Genomic DNA, 19,907 nt, shown 5'->3' on the forward strand with positions numbered 1-19,907 from the left:
ACGTGTCTGCATCTGAATCACTTTGCCTGAATGTTTGGAGCTCTTAATGAAGCAGCGTTTGGCAAAGTTACAAATTTGCACATAAGAAAAATCTACTTTTTTTCCCACCTTCAATGCTCCTTTATATGCACGATGACAAAGCTGAATCCAGTTTAAAAATGCACCTGTCAGACCTGTCAGATGTCAACAGTACTCTTTTGTTTAGTTATGCTGTATGGATATTTGAGCATGTTTTCACTAAGAGCAGGAGGTGTAACTTTCATCTGAAAATGAAAAAACAAAACAGCATGACTCATAAGTAGGAAAATCATAGAGGCATAACACTTTGGAATAAGACATAAAGGCCTGCTTGGATTGTAAACACTTTGCGGCAGGGACTATCTTTTTGTCCTGCATTTGTACAGCACTGAGCATAATCGAGTCCTGGCCCACAACTAGGGCTCCTAAGCACTGCGGTTCTCAAACTTCATTGCACCATGACACCCTTCTGACAACAAAAATTACTACACGACCCCAGAGGGGGGACCAAAACCTGAGCCCACCCGAACCCCTCCATCCTGGGGGATGGGGGCAAAACCAAAGCCTGAGCCCTGCCTCCCCAGGTGGGGGTGGGGGCAAACCAATGCCAAAGGGATTCAGCCCAGGGCAGGGAGCATGTAACCTGAACCCTCCCGCCCAGGGCTGAAGCCAAATCCAGAGCCTCACTGCCCAGGGCTGAAGCCTAATGCCAGTTCTGGCGACCCCATTAAAACGGGGTCATGACCCACTTTGGGGTCCCGACCCACAGTCTGAGAATCGCTGCAATGCAAATAAAATAATCATATCTGGACAGCAGGTAATTAAGGATCTTTTGAATCAACCAAAGTAATACTCACGTGTTGCTACAATAATTACCTTTAACATCAAATTACTTTTACTGTATGTCCTATCTTAAGCCCTGATTCAGCAAGATACTTAAGCACATTCCAAACTTTTAAGTACGTGACTAGTCCTATTGACATCAACTGGCTTTCAATGAGGGCCTTAAGGCACAATTTAAGAGCGTCTAGAGCTGTTTAATACAGGAAGTGATAGCACAGATTTATACTGCAGAGACTGTGAAATAATATTGGAATTAAAGGTCACCTGCAAAGTTTTTCAAAAAAGTAGGCACGTGCCCTATTTTTTCTTCTTTAGGATGTGTTTAGGCCTTTTTCTTCCTGCTTGTGCTTTTTAACATTATAAATTCAGGTCTTGTTTACCCTGCTTTTTCTGGAAGTTATGACTAGTGAACCAGTAGGATGATGACAGACGTCATGCAAGCACTACCTCACTGAAAGAGAAAGTTATTTTTGTCAAATTGTTTGAGGCCTCCCTCCCCACAACACCCACAAGTTTTTGTTAAAATACCTAATCGTGTATTTGAGTGAAATAAGCAATTAGGAGAAAAGAAGGCTTTCTTAAGTTTCAACATCCTACTGCTTCAATTAAGGGCTTAAAAAGCTTACAATCCACATATAACGTTTCTAATGAGTTCTCAATAAAACTAGGAACACCACAGTTAGTATTCCTGATATTTTTAAAGGTAAAATCCAAGCAGAAAAAAAATCCTTTAGAGACCTTTCAAGACTTCCATATAAGAAGCAAAAATGGCTCAAAAAATTCTCTCATTTGCAGGTCACCTTTACACTTATCTGGTGAGACTTCTTTCAGTAGTATGCCAGAGTTTAGGAAACTTGAAGGTAAATATGTTAAAAAGATATTGAAATATGAAGGAAAAGTTGGACATTTATTTTGACTTATTCAGAATTGCCTATTCCTAGCACTCCAAACACACGTACGTAATTTAAAACACACATTACAAAATAATTAAACAGTTAGCCCCGCCAAGACAAGGCAAACGCACAATTCTTGCTTTATGCTGGTTCAATGAAGAAAATTCAAAATTAAGATATATCATCTCTAGATGTTCTTTTTGGGTTGTTTATCTGAAACTCAGGTCTTTTGTAGTTCTTCTACCCATCATTTTAGAATAACTGAACTGTCTATATATGGATTTGCAGAGGTACTTTTGCTCACAGTTAAGTGTACAACACTAAACCTTAACAGGCATCTTAATTTGGTAGGTACAAGCCCCTCACCATGACATCCAGAGTAAAGACATTAAACTAAGTTGACCAAGACCAGCAGGACCTTTGTTACACATTCCTAAAAGCCCTCTCATTCTACCTCTACAAACCACTAGAAGAACGAAGTCCCCCGGCAACAATCACATCAGTCAAGTCCGCTGCTACCTCCTAGATTAGAACTCATTTGTACCAGAGGCAGCAGAATCTCAGTCAAGGGCCCTTGTCTATAGAAATCACTTTCCTAATTGTTCAAGAAGAAGAGTTTGGTGGCCTCCAGTACATAATAAGGTGCATTCGTGATGGAAGTTCAATCGTTACAGAGATGAGACAGGTCAGTCAGTAGTGGCACAGTGAGGAATTGAATATCCCACATGGATGGTAATGTGTGTTTACAGGAGGGCTCAGATGCTACAGTTACACATTTAAATCCCCACAAATTGTGAAGAAGGTGTCATTAAAATATTCTCTCTCCACACTCATCCTGCCCAAAGTAAAACTAGAAATTCCTAAGCTATAGCGGGGTCAGAAAGCAAGACATTGGGCATGGTCTCCTCTTCCTGGCAGCATGCTGCATGCTCCACTTTAACCCTTTACTTAATGTGCTCTATTATTTTAGACAGTACTTCTGGTCACTCACAGGATAAAAGCTTGGCAGATGTACAACCTAAGTGCCAACAGTCTGGACTCTTATCATTGTTGCCAGTAGTGGCATCTGGGGATATGGCTGGCTTCCTAGTTGGCATTTGTTCAAGTATTTGTCCTTACTTCAGTTCTGGCTAGTGCTCTGTTGAGCTGCCTGTGGATCTGGTGGGTCAGCCTGTCTCTGTTGACAAGCTTGTTGAAAATCCCCTATCTTGATTAACACTTTCATTCTCAAGGATGAGATTTGGGGTATGAAAACTTTGTAATGTGACAGCCTGGACTTGCCTCCTGATTCATGGATAGCTTGAATAACCTGAATAAACTCACCCTATTACTTAGCAAACATGTGTCTGGGCATCACAGATTAGCACAGATGTATTTTTCACTCAGAGCTATGTGGCACTGGAACAGAGAGCTTGTTGCAGATGAAGACAGAGATTCATTACTAGGAATGCACATGTTTTTCAGAACAGGGTGTGTGTGCTAATGTATACACCTAAATTGTGTGCACAAATGGCCCATTTGATGCCCCAAATTAAATGCCTGCTTTTGCCTGCACAAATTTTGCCTGCCTGAAATTTTCTGAAAACAGAGATCCACATTTGAAGGGATTTTGGCCCTCACGCTCAAACCCAGACTGGTTCACTAACATTTCAGAATGAGAAAAAGGATCTGAGCTGATTTAAAGAAATATATTTGTTAAAATCCTGAGTAAATTTTCCTCAAGATTCTTGTCTAAAGGCACCTTTTCTACTACAAGCCAAACAACTGCCTTGGAGTTTTTAAATCAAGACTGGATGGTTTTCTGGAAGAAATACTTTAGATCAGTTTTTCTCAAACTGGGGTCGCCGCTTGTGTAGGGAAAGCCCCTGGCGCGCTGGGCTGGTTTGTTTACCTGCCCCGTCCGCAGGTCTGGCCGATCACGGCTCCCACTGCCCGCGGTTCACTGCTGCAGATCAATGGGAGCTGCTGGAAGTGACAACCAGTACATCCCTCAGCCTGCGCTACTTCCAGCAGCTCCCATTGGCCTGGAGCAGCGAACTGCAGCCAGTGGGAGCCGCGATCAGCCAGACCTGCAGATGGGGCAGGTAAACAAACCGGCCCAGCCTGCCAGGGTGCTTACCCTGGTGAGCCACGTGCCAAAGGTTGCCAATCCCTGATCTAGACCAATCACAAGTCATTGGGCTAAGTACAGCACTGATAGGCCAGAAAATTTTACCCAGTGTTTACAGGAGGTCAGACTCATGTACTACAAAGGACTTCACTCCCTGCAAGCTAGCTCCGCTCTTAGCACATTTTTGGATGACATTTATTCCTACCAGTTTTCAGATGGTTTGCTGTATAGCACATGGATCTCTCCACTATACAATATATAATGCAATTTTGGCTCCTTCTGGATCAAATAAGGGATAATCATTATACCACAATAACTGCAGAAGGCTTTGTATTTTGGCCCATTCGAACTGACTGTGAATTATTATCCTCAACTTTCTATTACTTTGGCTCCATGCTCACATAGCTTAGCCAAAATTTTTATAGTTTAAATTGCTCAGACAAATACAGAAGTCTGTTTTCTGGGGCACATAGTTTTGCATCACCAGCGCCTCATGCATATAAGGTTCTAGCTTTGAATAAGGTAATATGAAAGTAAAGCAATGATTTTCTATTACTCATAGGGAGCAATAGGATAGACATTTACAGCTAAGAAATGACTATGTCTCAGCGCTAGAAATATTCCTAGTACACTTTGGGGCACTGTAACACAAGCCCTCTTATCTCATTTAGAAAGTGACTCTAGATTTCAAAAGCTTCCCAACCCAATGCAACATTCAGAGGCATTGAAGCGATTTGCTGGAGTTCTACTGAGTTAAAATCAGCCTCTTCCCCTTCTGTTAACAGCTTGTCCCTAGAAGCACCATAGCAGCTAAGGACGAACTAGAAAGAGACTCAGATGCCGCTACTGGAAAGACGTATTCCAGCACTTGGCATCTGGGACTTACAGCTGCCAAACGTTCCCCCATCTGTGGTGAGGGGACACTCCACTGCTTGCAAAAGACAAGAAAATAAAAACAGCAGACACACAGCAGTAATAAGGGGGATTGTATCCAGGCCAAACTTCGCATGCGAGCCCGATTCTGATCTCACACCAGTGCAGCTCCATTGACCTCAGTGAATTGGCTCCTGAATGAGAGCAGAATCAGTCCCGATGGCCCCAGTTCTGACCCACAGCTGAGGAGGTGCAACCAAAGGGAGGCAAATGTGACTGTGCACCACCTCTGTGCCTCCTAGATCCTGACGGTGGCTGGAGATCAGAGCAGTTCCCAGGGCAAGGTCAGATCTACACTTAAAACTTTTGCTGGTATAGTAGTCAATTAGGCGTGCTTTTTTAAATATAACGGTAATAGCCCCAGTGTAGTTGTAATTCTACCAGCAGATAAGTTGGAGTATGTTTTCTGCAACGGCTCCCTTTGGGCTCTGTGGCGGGGTGAAGCCTCACCAGCGCTGGCACCTCCTGCTGGCCATCTCGGGAATTAGCTCTTCCAGCTCAGAGCGCCCTCTGCAGGCCAGTGTCTTGCCTGCCACTGGCCCTCGTGTCCCTTCCGGACCCCAGTGGGCCCTCTATGTCAGGGTTCTTCCCTCAGCAGTAACCCACAATCTGGGTCTCTCCACTCAGGGGAACCCCCAACCCTCTATTCCCACCTTGCCTCAGTAGCTACTGCCAGTCACCATCTAGCCCCCGCTCCCTGGGGCAGACTGCAGTGTATAAACCACTCATCATCGGCGAGGGGGGTTGGACCAGCTGCCTCTGCCTATCTCTGGACTGCCCCTCTGCAGCCCCAGTACCTTTTGCAGGCCTTTAACAAGACCTGCAGCCTGGGGTTTTACTAGGCTGGAGCTCCCCGGCTCCCTCTGCCCTTCCCCAGCACTGCTCCACCTTAGGTACCCTGCTCAGCTCCCAGGAAGCCAGGTCCTTCTCTCTCGGAAGCTATAGAGAGAGTCTCTTCTTCCTTCTGGCCCGCTGCCCTCTTATAAGGGGCCAGCTGGGCCCTGATTGCACTGGCTACAGCTGTGGCTGCTTTCCCAATCAGCCCAGCTTTTCCCCTGCCACAGCCCTCTCCCAGGGCTATTTGCAGCCATTCAGGGCAGGAGCGGGGTAACCACCCTGCTACAGGCTCCTCCACCAGCCCAGAATACCTGGAGCACAAAGAACTCCAGCCATGCTTACCTCCTGGCTCTCCCCTCCCTCCTACAGGGGCTGCAAGAAGACAGCCAAGGGCCACCACATCAGAGGGAGGCCAATTTACACCAGAGATATTCCCAGAGGAAAGGTATGCCAGAATTGCAGCCACAGAGCCTGAGTACAGATGCCAGAGGAGACCACAGAATCAGGGCTCACATGGACACCCTTGACTTGGCTGCTATTTTGGGGAGTCCTAACAGAGTAGCAGAGGCTCCCCTAGGCAACTGCACATTTCAATATCAAGATCATATAAGTGAGGAACACTTTTTCCTGCTCCTCAGCCACAGATCTGTAGTGAAAAGGCAAATCCCTAGCATGCGTAGCCACAGAATCTTGTATTAAGTGGCCAACTGTCTTTGTGCTCTAAAAACCTCTGGCACAGGATCATTTCTACCTTATTCACTGCTGTGTGGGTTTCTCCTCAATCAGAAGAATTTGGAGACGGGTTCCCTATCAGACAGGCCCCGTTTATCTCCCCAGCATTAACTCCATTCATGAATCAATCATATGCTTGCTGCTTCCTTGATCAATAAATCAGTGTCTGCTCCTCACTACCCACAATTTTGGGGCAGTTTCAAATTTCTCTGATGTTACCATTAGCCTTCTGATTTTGGATCCAGAATTATTTGTAATGGATTCAGCTGGAGCCCACCAAGGAACAAAAGAAATTTTTGAGTTAGAAAACTAACTCAGGAAGGGAATCCTGCTTCATCACTGCTGAAGGCAAAGTTTCAGATTCAGCAAATGTTACATACTAACCTAGGGAAGTTAGACCTCTGTTTTTCCCTCCCAAGATTAAATTCACTTTCCTCTTCCCTCCCTCCCACTCTACCACCCCATGCACATACGTCATGAGCAGGCTTTGGTTAGGAAATAGACTCCAGGCCCTTTCCCAACCAATGAAGACAGTCACGAGGAGGGGGGTCTTACACAGTCCCCTGGCCTGCTTGGCTAATGCAGGCTCTGCACCCTTGTGCGGGGGTTTGGGCCATTAGATCTAAGTGCTGATCCAGCAATCTCTCCTCCAGCCCACCCACTATCAGCCCAGATGCATGCAGGGATTGAAGAAGTATCTGCTTTCCCTGTGGAGATAGAACTATGAAGTGACAGACAGAAGACTGACGTGCATGTCCACTGCTCAGAAGGGTGCCACTTGATGATGGCTTTTCTGATGTGGACACTTAGCAGCTAGGAATGGACTGGGACCAACTAAAATTTCTTTCAGACACTGAACAGCTCTTACATGATAACTTTAAATACCTACCCACCTGGCCTGCATTCAAACCAAATATTAAATACTCTGCACCCTGTGGCCAGCCCCTTGTGTTACGTATCCTGAAGGCTACAGTATTTCCTGACAGACAAAGCCAAAATAGTCCTTGGTGACCTCGAAGACAAACTTTTATAATATTTACTATTGAAAGAGTGCAGTAGGGCAGAGTAAGGACAAGGAAACAAGATCAAGCGAAAAAAGTATGAGAAACCAAGATTGCTGCTGTCTATACACCCAAGCTTATTCTTCTCGTGATACAGGTCAAAAGAGTTTTGTGCCTCAAGGAAATACCTCTGAGACCCAGACAATATCACTATCCTCCCAAGTACATGGCTGTGTGTACCATTTGTATGTGGGTAAAGGTGAGTTCCCTTTTCTTGCTCATGCTCACGGCCGACATATTTGCAAATCCTCATACACCCAAGTCCAAATAATTTCAAACCAAACCAAACCCAAACAGGGGAAATCAGACAGACACCCATCAGTTCTCCTTTGCTGCCCCATTGCAATGATCACGCTGCCTCTCTAAACTTCTCTGCAATAGACTTGTGTGCCTATTTTCCAGCAACAGTGCAGCTGCGCTGACTTTTAGCACCATATCATGCAATTTGGTTCCGAACCAGGCCTGGAAGCTGGTTGTATTGACCCAGATTCTTTCCGTTTTATAAATCAAACTTTGCTGTGGAAATTGTTCTTTGATTTATTTTAAATGGAAGCAGCAAGTAAATTATAACTGCAAGATCCACCCTAAAGGGGGTCACACCAAACATGCTCGACCTGTCTGGGCAGGTCTAATTTAAACACCAGCCTTTTAAAACCGGTATGGTCTTTGAATGAAATCTCTTTGTACTTCTGAAGACACCACACACCCTTTCCCTGCCTCTTGACTAAACAGCACTCACCCAACGAAGAGATCTGCTTCAGGAAGAGAAGTGCCAGGAACTCTCGTGGAGGGGGGAGATATGTGCTAGCCTTTTCCAAGCTCAGCCTTTGGGAAGCCGTAAGTGTATTTCCTGGATGGCCTTTCAGGCTGAGTGCATAGCCAGGTTCACCCTGTTCTGTCAGCTGAAAGTGTCTGTGCCTTTATTCAAAGCAATTGCTTGAAAAAATTACCCATTAACATTAGCAGAAGCTTTCATAGAATCATAGAAATTTAGAGCTGGAAGGGCCCTTCAGAGCAGGGCAGCTCTAGGTATTTTGCCGCCCCAAGCATGGCAGGCAGGCTGTCTTCGGCGGCTTGCCTGCGGGAGGTCCGCCGAAACCGCGGGACCAGCGGACCCTCCGCAGGCATGCCGCCGAAGGCAACCTGCCTGCCGCCCTTGCGGCGACCGGCAGAGCGCCCCCCGTGGATTGCCACCCCAGGCACGCGCTTGGCGTGATGGTGCCTGGAGCCGCCCCTGCTTCAGAGGTTCTAGTTCAGTCCCCCTATGCTGAGGCAAGACCAAGTATACTTAGGCCATGCCTGACAGGTGTTTGTCTAACCTGCTCTTAAAATCCCCAAAAGAAGGATTCCACCACCTCCCTTGGAAGCCTCTTCCAGTTCTTAACTATCCTGATAGTTGGAAAGTTTTCCCTAATATCTAACCTAAAACCTCTGTGCACTGTACTGTTTAATTCATTGTTGCCACTTTTCCATTCTGGAGGGCATCTGAATGAAGGCTTAGTGTCACCTTCATGAGCTGACACCTTTTATTCCAAGATGTGCACTGTACCCTGGGCTGATGCAGCATCGGATGTGCCATAACATCCAAAGCTAAAATCTTGATATGCACATATTGTATTTTGCAGAAGTGGATCCTCCCCTCATAAAAATAGCACTGCCTCTGCTGCTTACGTGATTAACTTGATCCTTGCTCACATTCATCCAGGAAAGCTGTGTAGCCATGTCAAAAGACAGCAGATCAGGCTAAAGCTGAAGGGAAGCACACAACTGATTTTTGCATAGCACTTGGCTGCTAAGATTTCCACTCACTCTCAAAGCACTGGTTCCACTAATGACTGCAGAAATGCTGAGGCATAGCATAAAAGTCATGCTTAAGACTTAGGGAAGTGTCAGATCATATAACATATGGATTTCAGTCTCAGATTTTGACATTAGGACCTTCGGAAGTGACTCCTACATTTAGAGACATGGATGCTAATTTGAACCCCCAACTCCATCAGAAAGAGAAAGAATGATCCAGTGGATAGGCCAGAAGCCTGGGACCCAGAAGATCTGGGATCAGTTCCCCTGCTTCACCACAGACTTCCATGGGTAACTTTGGGAAAGTCAGTTCCCCCTCTGTAAACTGAGAGTAACAGCAATACTTCCCTACCTCACAGGGTGCTGTGAGGATAACTACATTGATGATTATGTGGTGCTCAGATACCACAGTGGCGGGGGCCATATATGAATCATAGATCATGCAAACTGACCCACACTTTCCAATGCCAATTCAGTTCCAGCAACAGGATATGCTATTGTTGATTTGACACAACGATTTGGAGTGATTACAAAACACAAGTCAGTGGATCAAAGTGACTGATCAATGTCAGTAGTGAAACCACCACCCAGTGCCTGATTCTGAACTCATTTCCATCAGGATAAGTTAGTGATCAGGGGTGCATTTGGCTAGTGATAGTAGAATTGAGCTCAAGCTGCAAATCCAGTAACTATTTAGTTAGTTATAAAAAAAAAGTTGGCACCTAAAGTTTCAGTGGTTGAATTTGTAAACTTGACATCCACAAAACTGAAGTACTTTTCACAAACAATTTTTTTGTACATGCAAAAACTGAGGGGCTTTGCCCTGTATTTGCATGAACTGGTCAAGGCAGGCAGCCATGGCATTGGCTTTAACAGCAGCAGGATCGGCCCAACAGAAATATGGGCACAAAAATCAGTATGTGGACAAGCAACACTGTGCCTTCAAACCTCCAGTGTTGGGTACCCCCAGGTACAAGTCTGGTCAGAAATTTGGACCTAAGTGATAATATTGTAGCCCTTAAAAAGTTATTATCTACTAATGGTGGGAGAGAACATAGACATCTTCTCGCTCTCCCCCTCCCAGGAAGAAAATGAGAACAGAAGGGTTGGCTGTGAGCTAGGAAAGTGATTTTAACTAGTCTTAAAAAAAAATTTTAAAAATCTGTTGTATAAGCATCTGCTTCTTTGCATAGCACAAGGGGATAAATCTACTAGTGAATTCTTTACAACCCTTTATCCGCCTCTGTCCTTCCCTCATGATACTTAAGCAAACACTTCTCAGTTTATGTAAATAGTCAGTGGATCAAATTTCACCACCTGCCACACCCTGAATCAGTACAAGAGACAAAGACAGTCAATATCATACATTTCCCCCCCAAAGTATAAACGAGTTGCTATGTTACCCCTTTTCCAGCCAGCATTTTCCATTCTGAAATAATTTTGCTGTATACGAACTATTTTACAAAAAGCTTGTTAAAATGTGATCTGATTATGAAGGGGAGTGGTGGGTGCAAGTGTCAGTGAAGGAGCATTCAGGATGTGTCTTTCTTCTTGCCATCATCTCCTCCCTACCTTTTTTTTTTTTTTTGTCACCCCAGAGACAGTTGCAGTGCTGTGGCTCAGTTTGAAGAGGAATCTGGAAACATCTATCTCAAGTATTTCTGACGAACCTATCGCTGCAATATCTAAGTGCAATATCTAAGGAACATAGGATTGCACCATCTCTGGGTATGAAAAACAATGAGACATATTTGGGAGGATCTTCATGAAAAAGCATTAATTTTTCCATATAAAGTCAGAACTAAGACTGAACCTGATTCTCCAGTCACACTAGCATAAGTCAGGAGTAACTTCAGCAAAGTCAATGGAGTTTCAATACTACAGAACTTGGCTTCAGTGAGTAAGACAAATCAGTCTTGTTATCTTTCCCCCATTCATTCTATTATTGTTCCTTGATGGAACCCAGTCTAGACACTTTTTTGCAACAGAATACTATACAGCTTTACATGAGCAGAGTTAGGCCACAGGCTATAGGCAACACTCAAAGTTCTCAAAGACTGAGCACAGCTAGAAGAACTCACTATATTCCTTCCCAGGGTATCCATCCTACCAGTAATTGAGCTGATCAGCACCCCCAGAATTTTAAGCAACCTAAATACCACTGTCTCTGAAGAGAAAGGGAAAATAGCTAGGGCCGTGGTTCGCAACCTATTTACCACTGTGGACTGCATATGCAGCTCTCTCTGTGTTATGTGGGTCACATCCACACAATATATATACTAGCTGTATGGCCCTGAGGATGTCACATGGGACACAACTGTATGCTTATTGGGCCACAGGTTGAGAGCCACTGAGCTAGGGGCTTTGATGATTGTATCACCTGGCATTTCAAAGAGCAGTCATCCATGGGCATGATTGTCCAGCAGCAGCTGAGCCATTGTCTAGACTATGAAAATAGGCTATTTTGAGATCTCTTTGCACTGCAAGATCAAAATAAAAGTTCCGTAGCATTACTGAGAATCAAGACCTGAATTCAGCTCCCAAATGTAGCACTTATGTCGGTAGGTTCTACAAGAACATGAGCACAATTCCTGTTGTGTCATTAACTGATCTATATCATCTCCTTTCTCCATTCCCACATACAAAAGATTGGCTCCTTACATCTACTTTGGCTCTTGGTTGCATCATTGTAACTGAGGGGGAATTTGATCCAAGAGTTTTCTATTCCTGTTTACTGGCCATTTGAAAGAAGTTCAAGTGCATGAATTTCTTTAATTTATTCCATCATTAGTTTGCCTTATTTCATAGCACAGTGTATTTACTGAAATCTTTTGGGGGGTTTGCTTGCTTAAGGTTCTTTATAGAAAATTCTTATTTTCAAATATTTGTGGTTGTACATTTGTAAATACATGCATTTTCAACAAGGTTTCTAGCCATTGCATTTTATTTTTAACTGTTCAGTTGAACTTCACACATTTACAACAAGTAACTTCTCAAAACCTCTTTTTTTGCTTCATTCCTATTTTGTTTAATGTTGCCAGTGCTGGCTTTTGGCAGATCTACCATAATGCCCAAAGGCAACCAGGGCATAAGATATACTGTATATCCCAAATCATTGTGATAAATGTTTGGTTTTGTGGAAGAATAAAGGGCCTGATCCTGCCAAGACTTACCCATTTGCTTTTTGGGAGCAGTCCAGGAGATGCAACTCTCTATTTTCATCTTATCCAGTCTCCTACTTCAATGAGAATCATTCCAAACATAACAAAAAAAAAACCCTCATGAGTGTTAGAATAGTAGTTCCTGTTAGATTAAAGAAATATCAATATAAGTCTGCTTCCTTCAGAAAGTTTACCAGCTACTCAGACCTACAACTGAAAGTTTAGAGGAAATTTTTCCTTTTTTTCCAGTTTGTGTGGTGCTTTTTACAATACCTTGAATATAATCATTTTCACTGTTCCTGTTGTAAAGACAGTTTTCTGCTATTTGATTGTGAGTATTTCATACAGCAACAGTTAAGAGAAAAGTATTTATACTTAAGGTAATGCAATAGGAAGATCAACCAGCCTGAATGAACAGTGAACTGGGATCTAACCCATACTGCTGGCCAGTCCAGGTTAAAAGTACCACTTAACTTGGATAAAAGGGTTGTGTGTGTGAACAGCAGGGGAGTTAGGGGCAACCTACAGATAAGAGGCCAGGCTAACTCTGCCGCGAAGACATACGCAAAGTGGAAGCTTTCTCTCTCACACACATGCATCCCCGCCCATCCCCCTCTGATATGTTAGCTAGTTAATGATGGAGGTTTCTGGTATGTAATCATGCTACGAGAGTTGGCACAGGATGCAAAACTATTGATGTGATCCATTAATCCTTAGCAAACTGATTGTACACACCCAATTGAAAAATGTAAGTCAACAATAAATCCTGTCCTTTTACATATATATATTACCTCAAGCTCAAGCATGTCTTAATCCTGCATTTTATTTGGTATCATTTACCTTCTCCAATTTATATAAAAGGATATGTTCTCCCCTTTAGACTACACTGAGCTTTCTATGAAAGTAGCTTTAAGGAGTAGGCCAATATTTGTATAGCAGATAATACCAAGACAAGGCAGCCTGCTTTTAGGTAAACTGTAGTGAAGCAGAGAAAGTCCCCATTTTAGGCCTTTAAAACAGGATAATTCTTGTATGCTTAGAGACACACACAATCTGGCTTCAGCAGCATGGTTCATACCATTTACAGTGTCATGTATTCCCTTGTGTTTGAAAAACAGGGACCGTAGGCTGGAACTCATTAATCTTCCAGATACTTCATAACAAAAACGTCCCCACCTCAGAACAAAATACTTGCGGCCTTATGCCCTAGAGCAGGTTTGAAATGCTTATTAAATTCAGTATAATAAAGCCACACTCAAAATAAGAATAGAAGTGGCGGATGGGGAGAAGAGAGGAAGACTAGTCATGGGGCTAAGGTACAGGCTTCCTGTGTGGCCTTTGGCAAGTCCCTTATCCTTTCTGTGCGTCAATTCCCCAACAGTCAGAAGGGGGCAGAGGGGCTGAGAGACTTACTTCATTAGTGTTTGTGAAGCGTTCAGAGACACTACCATGAGCAGCTCCGCAGGGCTAACAAATAGAAAGAGGGCACAGCAAGGCCCATAGGAAACACTCCTTCTGGAAGGAGAGCTCGGCATTTTAGGAGTAAGGAGGTTGGGACGAATGGCCACTAAAGGAGTAGGTTCTAGAGTCTCCTTAATATCTAATCTTGCTTCTTTTCATATTCATCAGCAAAGGGGCTTTTTACATACAGGGCCCCCTTTTTCACTTTCTTGCCTGCGGTTCCACAACAGCCCTGATCCTGTAAAGTGAATGAGTATGTGTGAGTCTTTGCAGGACTGGGATCCATTTTTAATCCATTCATCACCATAGCATTTAAGTGCCTCCCTTATTTTCCTCTCCACTTCCCCCAAGGCAGTCCTGTCTTCATGTTGTATGTTTGTGTTAAATGCAAGTTCTTCCTCTTACTATCTGCATATTGCTTAGACGTTACATAAACATCTTTGGTGTCACGCTTAAAAATTGATTACAACCTTTGATCAGTAACGATTTCCATGCTTATTTTTGTTTACATATATGCAAATAAAACATATGCCTGTAACTGTCTTAAGATGTGCAACAAATATTTAAACTACTTCTGGGTCTTAACATAGTTCTTTAAGAGGAAAGCACTTTATACTTCAGACCAAATCCATCAAATCTGGTCTCTTACCCCACAGCACATGCTGAAGATGCTAACAACACACAACCTTCTCTCTCATTTTCTTCTCCCATATATAGGTAAGGTAGTGCAGGGATATTATATGAAAACATCTTTCTATGGAATAGAGGAGGGATGTACACATTTCAGACAGGCTCTCTATTTCAAGACTATCGGATGATCTCAAAATCCCAAGGCATGACAATAAATGAGAGAAGCTATCTGTAAGAATTATTCTCTGCAGCTGGAAAGTTCCCATGCCTCCAGAACAGAGTTTGAAGAGAAATTAACCCTTGAGGATAAATGCACCTGGAAAATATCCAATACTGTATGAGACAGAATTGCATGAGGTAGTACTCCAACTTCTCAGTGTTCATTTGACCTGTGCTCCTATTCCTGTGATTAAACTATGTTGCAAATATCTACACTGCATGGATGAAGTGCAATTCTACGCTGAAAAGGGATTATATAGAAGTGGCACCTTCTGGTAACAGCTCTTAAAAGCATATTCAATGTTAGATATGCTGATTTTAATGACAAAAATGGAATTTTACAGCAGAGCTGGCACAGCTAAGCAAGGGGTATTCTGATTGGGTTCCTTCATCAGATTTTTTCATTGAGAGCCACTCTGTTACACCATTGCACCTGGCACTGAGCTCCAGCCTCTCTTCCAGGTAAGAGGCTAGCATACTGGCCTTGCACACTGGCTGGAAACGGATACTGTGAGTTCACCAATTACTCTGCCTCTACAGAGGTTGAATCACTTTTACGCAGCGAAATTAGTCCTGCAGCAATGTAGGTAGGGAGATGGACAAGACCCACTAGTGTGCCCAAGCCAAGTGATTCTCTTAAACACATGCAGATATAGTGGGACTTGTATCTCTCCAGGGGCATGAAGTTCTCGTGCCAGTCTTTAAGTCCATGTCTATGGAGCAGCATTAACATTATATCTTCAGCTTACTCCTGCTACTCTGGAGAGTAGAAGTGAGAATGGGAATCAGTCCCCAAAGTGGCAATTAGCAACAAGCATGACCGGAAAAATACTCCGAGTACTGTTTTGGTTTGAAATGACATCCAAAGGCTCAGGTACTCCTCAAAACCTCCTCCAAATTACCTAAAATCTCAGGGAGCTGCAGAACTAGACTTATTTTTCTTAGTAGCATAAAGGACAAAACAGTTTGCTACAATGCAAATCTTGTTTATTACATAGCAGCATTTGTGTTTAAATACACAATACACTATAATATTATATATACTGCTGCGTGTCTTGTTTTCCCACACAAATCTGGTTTAGTTCCAAAGCCAGCTTTTTAACACACTACCGTTGTCATTGCTCTTTGCTAAGTACCAACAAAGGACAGCAAGTGCTCCTCCATCGGAATCCTGAACTGTTGCATTTAGCCTGTTTATCAGCCAGGAAACTGATCTTTTCATATTTGTTAGCCTGGAGCTTCACTAAAATTAAGATCAACAGCGTACAGCTATAACTAATATCAATTTTCATTCTTGTATAACAGCTTGAAATTGCCTTTAGGAAAAAGGAGGCTCCTGTTGCTTTGGATGAGAAAAAAAAAATTATAATCAACTACTCTTTCGTCCTCAGGCTAAACATGTGGTTAGTCTCACAGAAAGTATTCAACAACTTTACAAGCTGCATCCCTGTCTGCTTTAGCTTTTACTTTGAAAAGTGAGCGAGTAAAACACTGCAGAGCTGGTTAACTTGTATGCACAGCTTAGTAGCAGTGTACTTACACCCATCCTATGTGATATCACTTCCTTCAGCCTAACAAAACAGGTCTGAGATGGCACAAATTGAAGTCCTGATCCAGAGCCCTTTGAAGCCAATGACTCCCATTGACTCCAGTGGATTTTGGATCAAGCCCTCAATGCGCAGTTTGGTCACAGATGAGGGCCATACTTGTCAAAAATTTAAGATCATTTATAAAGAAAGAGTTTCACACAGAAATCAGGGAAAGAAGTGGAGGGATCTTTAAAAATATTATCGTCGCTGATGACTTTTAGGAACTTACTAAATGCTCTGTTGTGGTAGGAATGGAAAACAGTCTGATCAAGTGAAATTCCTGGAGAATGGACAAGAGGCACTGGTATCGCCTATTGACTTCGGAACTCTGTTTCATTCCTTGGATCTGAGAAAAGTAGCAGGAAGGCGAAAAGTTTGGTCATTTTCAAGGTTCATCAACACTACAGGAAAAAGCTTCCATGTGCCTATAAAACAGGAGCACAATTGTCAGCTCAGCTGCTTGATTTTACTGTACATAGCTGTTATTTTTCCCTTGCTTTTGGAATCAATGTAAAAAGAATCAATTAGTGATGATCAAGATAAAAATTCATCCAGCAGTTTGACAAGAAATTGCTTGTCTGGCTACATGAAAGTTCACGTTGTTTTAATAAAGGCGGCTCTCCTCCTTCACACTCCCTTTTTAGCCCCTTTTTTCAGTGTGGGGGGAGAGTAATGGGAGAGAACAAGTTTATTTTTCATTTCAGTGAAGTTTTCTCTTTTTAAAAAAAAATTCTGGGAACTTTTTTTTCCTTTTTACCCACAGAAAATATTTACCATTTTTCCCACTGGCCCTAGAATAGACCTTGTTGACCATGGCTGAGCAAACTCATGGAATCCAATGTTGAAATAGTGAGGCCTCCAAATTGCTTGAAGCTGTACAAAGATGAAAGCAGCAGAATATCCTACCTGGGACCCACATTGCTCAATAGCTGAGATCACAAACTCCAACTTCAAGGCATGTGTGATATTGCAGTGTGGGAGACCCATATATCCTGAGTAGGAGGTGAAAGGAGCTGACATCCTGTTGAGCAACATTTTCTATGACAGACAAATGAAGCATCATTCAAAGAGAGACAGGTGAGTCAAAGATTAATTTGCTACCAATATGAAAATACAAGAAGAGACAAAGCAGCTTCATCAGGAAAGATCAGCCTCCACGGATAAGAAATGAGCAGACCTCACTGGGAGGCAGAACTACTGATATTTTACCTCTTGTGCAAAGTGAGTGCAATGCTGTTGCAGTATCATATTATATATATATATATATATATATATATATATATATATATATATATATATATATATATATATAATTTTTGCCTTGTGGAATCAAGTTAGTAAGAGCAAGGACTTCCAGTACACTAGATCTGCAACTGCATATGCACAATCACAGTCACTAAGCGTACACGTGGGGTATGAAATTTGAACATGCTTTTTGTTATACACCACTTGTTTGAAAACTAGTCTGGTAACTAGAAAAAAATCTCTTCTTGGTGGGTGTAAAAGGATAGAGAAGGGGAATTCCACTTGTATCAGGCAACTGGATTCTGGGGATAGTCAGCACCCAAGGATGTCTCTAGTTCAACATCCAACAGGTCTAGCTGTTTGTCTTGTTGGCCAGTGTACCCTGAGGAATGGTGTTCAAAGAAAGAACTCAGTAGCAACAATATACCATATATGCATTGCACTTGTGAAGCTGGGTTGAGAATGAGTGTAGTACTATAGCTCCCTCAACCAAGAGAATGAATGGCACCTAGAGAATCATCATTCATATGGGGAGCTGTTAAGTTTCATCCCAGCAGGGTTTTTTCCCCTTCCCATTCTAATCAAGAGGGTAGGCCGGCAATTAAAACTATAGCCAACAGCTGCTTCAGCACCACTGACAAACCTCCATCCTACTGTGGCACTGAAACATGTGTCCCACATTGCAATTAACAAGCCACCGAGAGCTCATTTCCAGAATGTCATGAACTACAGCAACATTCAGAAAGACACAGTCTGGATTTGTCTTTGTGATTGTAAAAACAAGCTACGGCAGGCAAAAGTGATAGTGTACTTAGCAAGAAATCACTGAGGATCTCCTAAAGTATGGAGATACAATCTTCATTTTATTGTTCCACCATGGTAGTTTGCAAATATTTACCCATGATGAGGGTAGCATTATGGAATTACTGAGATAAAACTCAGGGGCTGCCTCTCAACGTGCTGCACCCTGGCTACATTATGTTGGGGTGTTCAGACACTAGCTAGCTAATGATTCATTTATGAGTCGGACAAAAATGACATAGCTAGCATCTCTCCCCCCACCCCCAACATGCACTTAAAATCATAGAAATGTAGGATGAGACGGGACCTCGATAGGTCATCTACGCCAGTCCCCTGCACCGGGGCAGGACTAAATATTATCTAGACCATCCTCTTTCCTAGGCAGTCATTTCCCATTTGTGCAGCTGATTATTCCTTCTTAAGTGTAGCACTTTCCATTTGTCCTTATTGAATTTCACCCTACTTATTTCAGACCATTTCTCAAGTTTGTCAAGATCATCACAACAAAAGGTACTGTCCAAAAAAGGTGAACATATACATTAATACTCATACATATACTCATCTCATTGGACGGTAGGTAAGTGAAAGCTAAAACAGTGACCCTTGACTAAAAGTCACCAGGCCAACAGTGCTTGACTGAACGTAGGTCCCAACAGCAGGAATATACTCTGCAGAGGAGTGAAGGGGATTTCCTTTGATGTTTCAAATATTTGTTTAGTCCAAAAGTCTTCAGTGTTGGAAGAAAAAGCAGCATCAGCCACACATAAAATAGCCACTGTAGATTAAAGTAGCCATTCAGAAAACTGAGCAGGGCATTAGGCTTCTGGCCTCTCTAGTTACAATCCAGGGATGCTACTTCACAGCCATGATCAGAAGGGGGGAAGAGGGCAAGATGGTGCTCGCATACAGGCCAACATTTAACTTTTCCCTCAGTTGGGCTGTTCACTGCATGTGACAGGAGCAGGTCAGTATAGCAGGCGAGACAATATATGAGTCAGCCTGTGTCTCATCTGAATACAACTTGGGATCTACCATAATGACACTTCCTTCATTGAGGTGATAACTACCTGTCTGGTAAAAAAAGCATCAGATTCCAACTTATTATTAAAGTGAAACTGGACCTGGTATCCCTCAGGCAATTGATTCCAGTCTTCAGGTTGACATGGTTTTTCCTGCTGACAAGACTGGTTTGAAGGAGAGCCAGAAAGCCAGAGGCATTTGACCTTGCTAAGAAGAACACTGAAAGAAGTTACGATGATTATTAATAGTTCACACACATGCATGTGCGGTTTTCTACCATAAGCTGGTAGTTTATAACTAAGTTAGTTTTGCATGGCAGCTACTGATATAAAAAGGAACCACTGAAATATGAAATTCACATGCATGAAAGAGATAGCAAGCAATTTCCTGATCTTCTCCATGGTAGAATGCTTTCTCCAGTCAACAGTAGAGAAAGAACCTGATTTGCAAAGAGTCAGACAGTATTAATGCAATTGCATATGCAAATTCATATCTGCACATGCAGACGACCATGTGCACGCGCACATACCAGATTAGCTCATGCAGCCCAACAA

At 42.9% G+C, this 19,907-nt stretch overlaps 1 long non-coding RNA gene across 1 annotated transcript in view; it reads right to left on the bottom strand.

The window, feature by feature from the left end:
• Window positions 1-19,907, bottom strand: part of LOC123348653 — a 67,509-nt gene that overhangs the window by 8,207 nt on the left and 39,395 nt on the right. The window contains exons 3-4 of the long non-coding RNA XR_006573228.1: window positions 16,517-16,633; window positions 109-263 (exon numbers count right to left, since the gene is read on the bottom strand). This is a non-coding gene — a long non-coding RNA (uncharacterized LOC123348653). The remainder of the gene's footprint in view (window positions 1-108; window positions 264-16,516; window positions 16,634-19,907) is intronic.

The sequence above is a fragment of the Mauremys mutica genome, chromosome 13 (genome assembly GCF_020497125.1).
Source record: "Mauremys mutica isolate MM-2020 ecotype Southern chromosome 13, ASM2049712v1, whole genome shotgun sequence".
Classification (NCBI taxonomy): Eukaryota; Metazoa; Chordata; order Testudines; family Geoemydidae; genus Mauremys; species Mauremys mutica.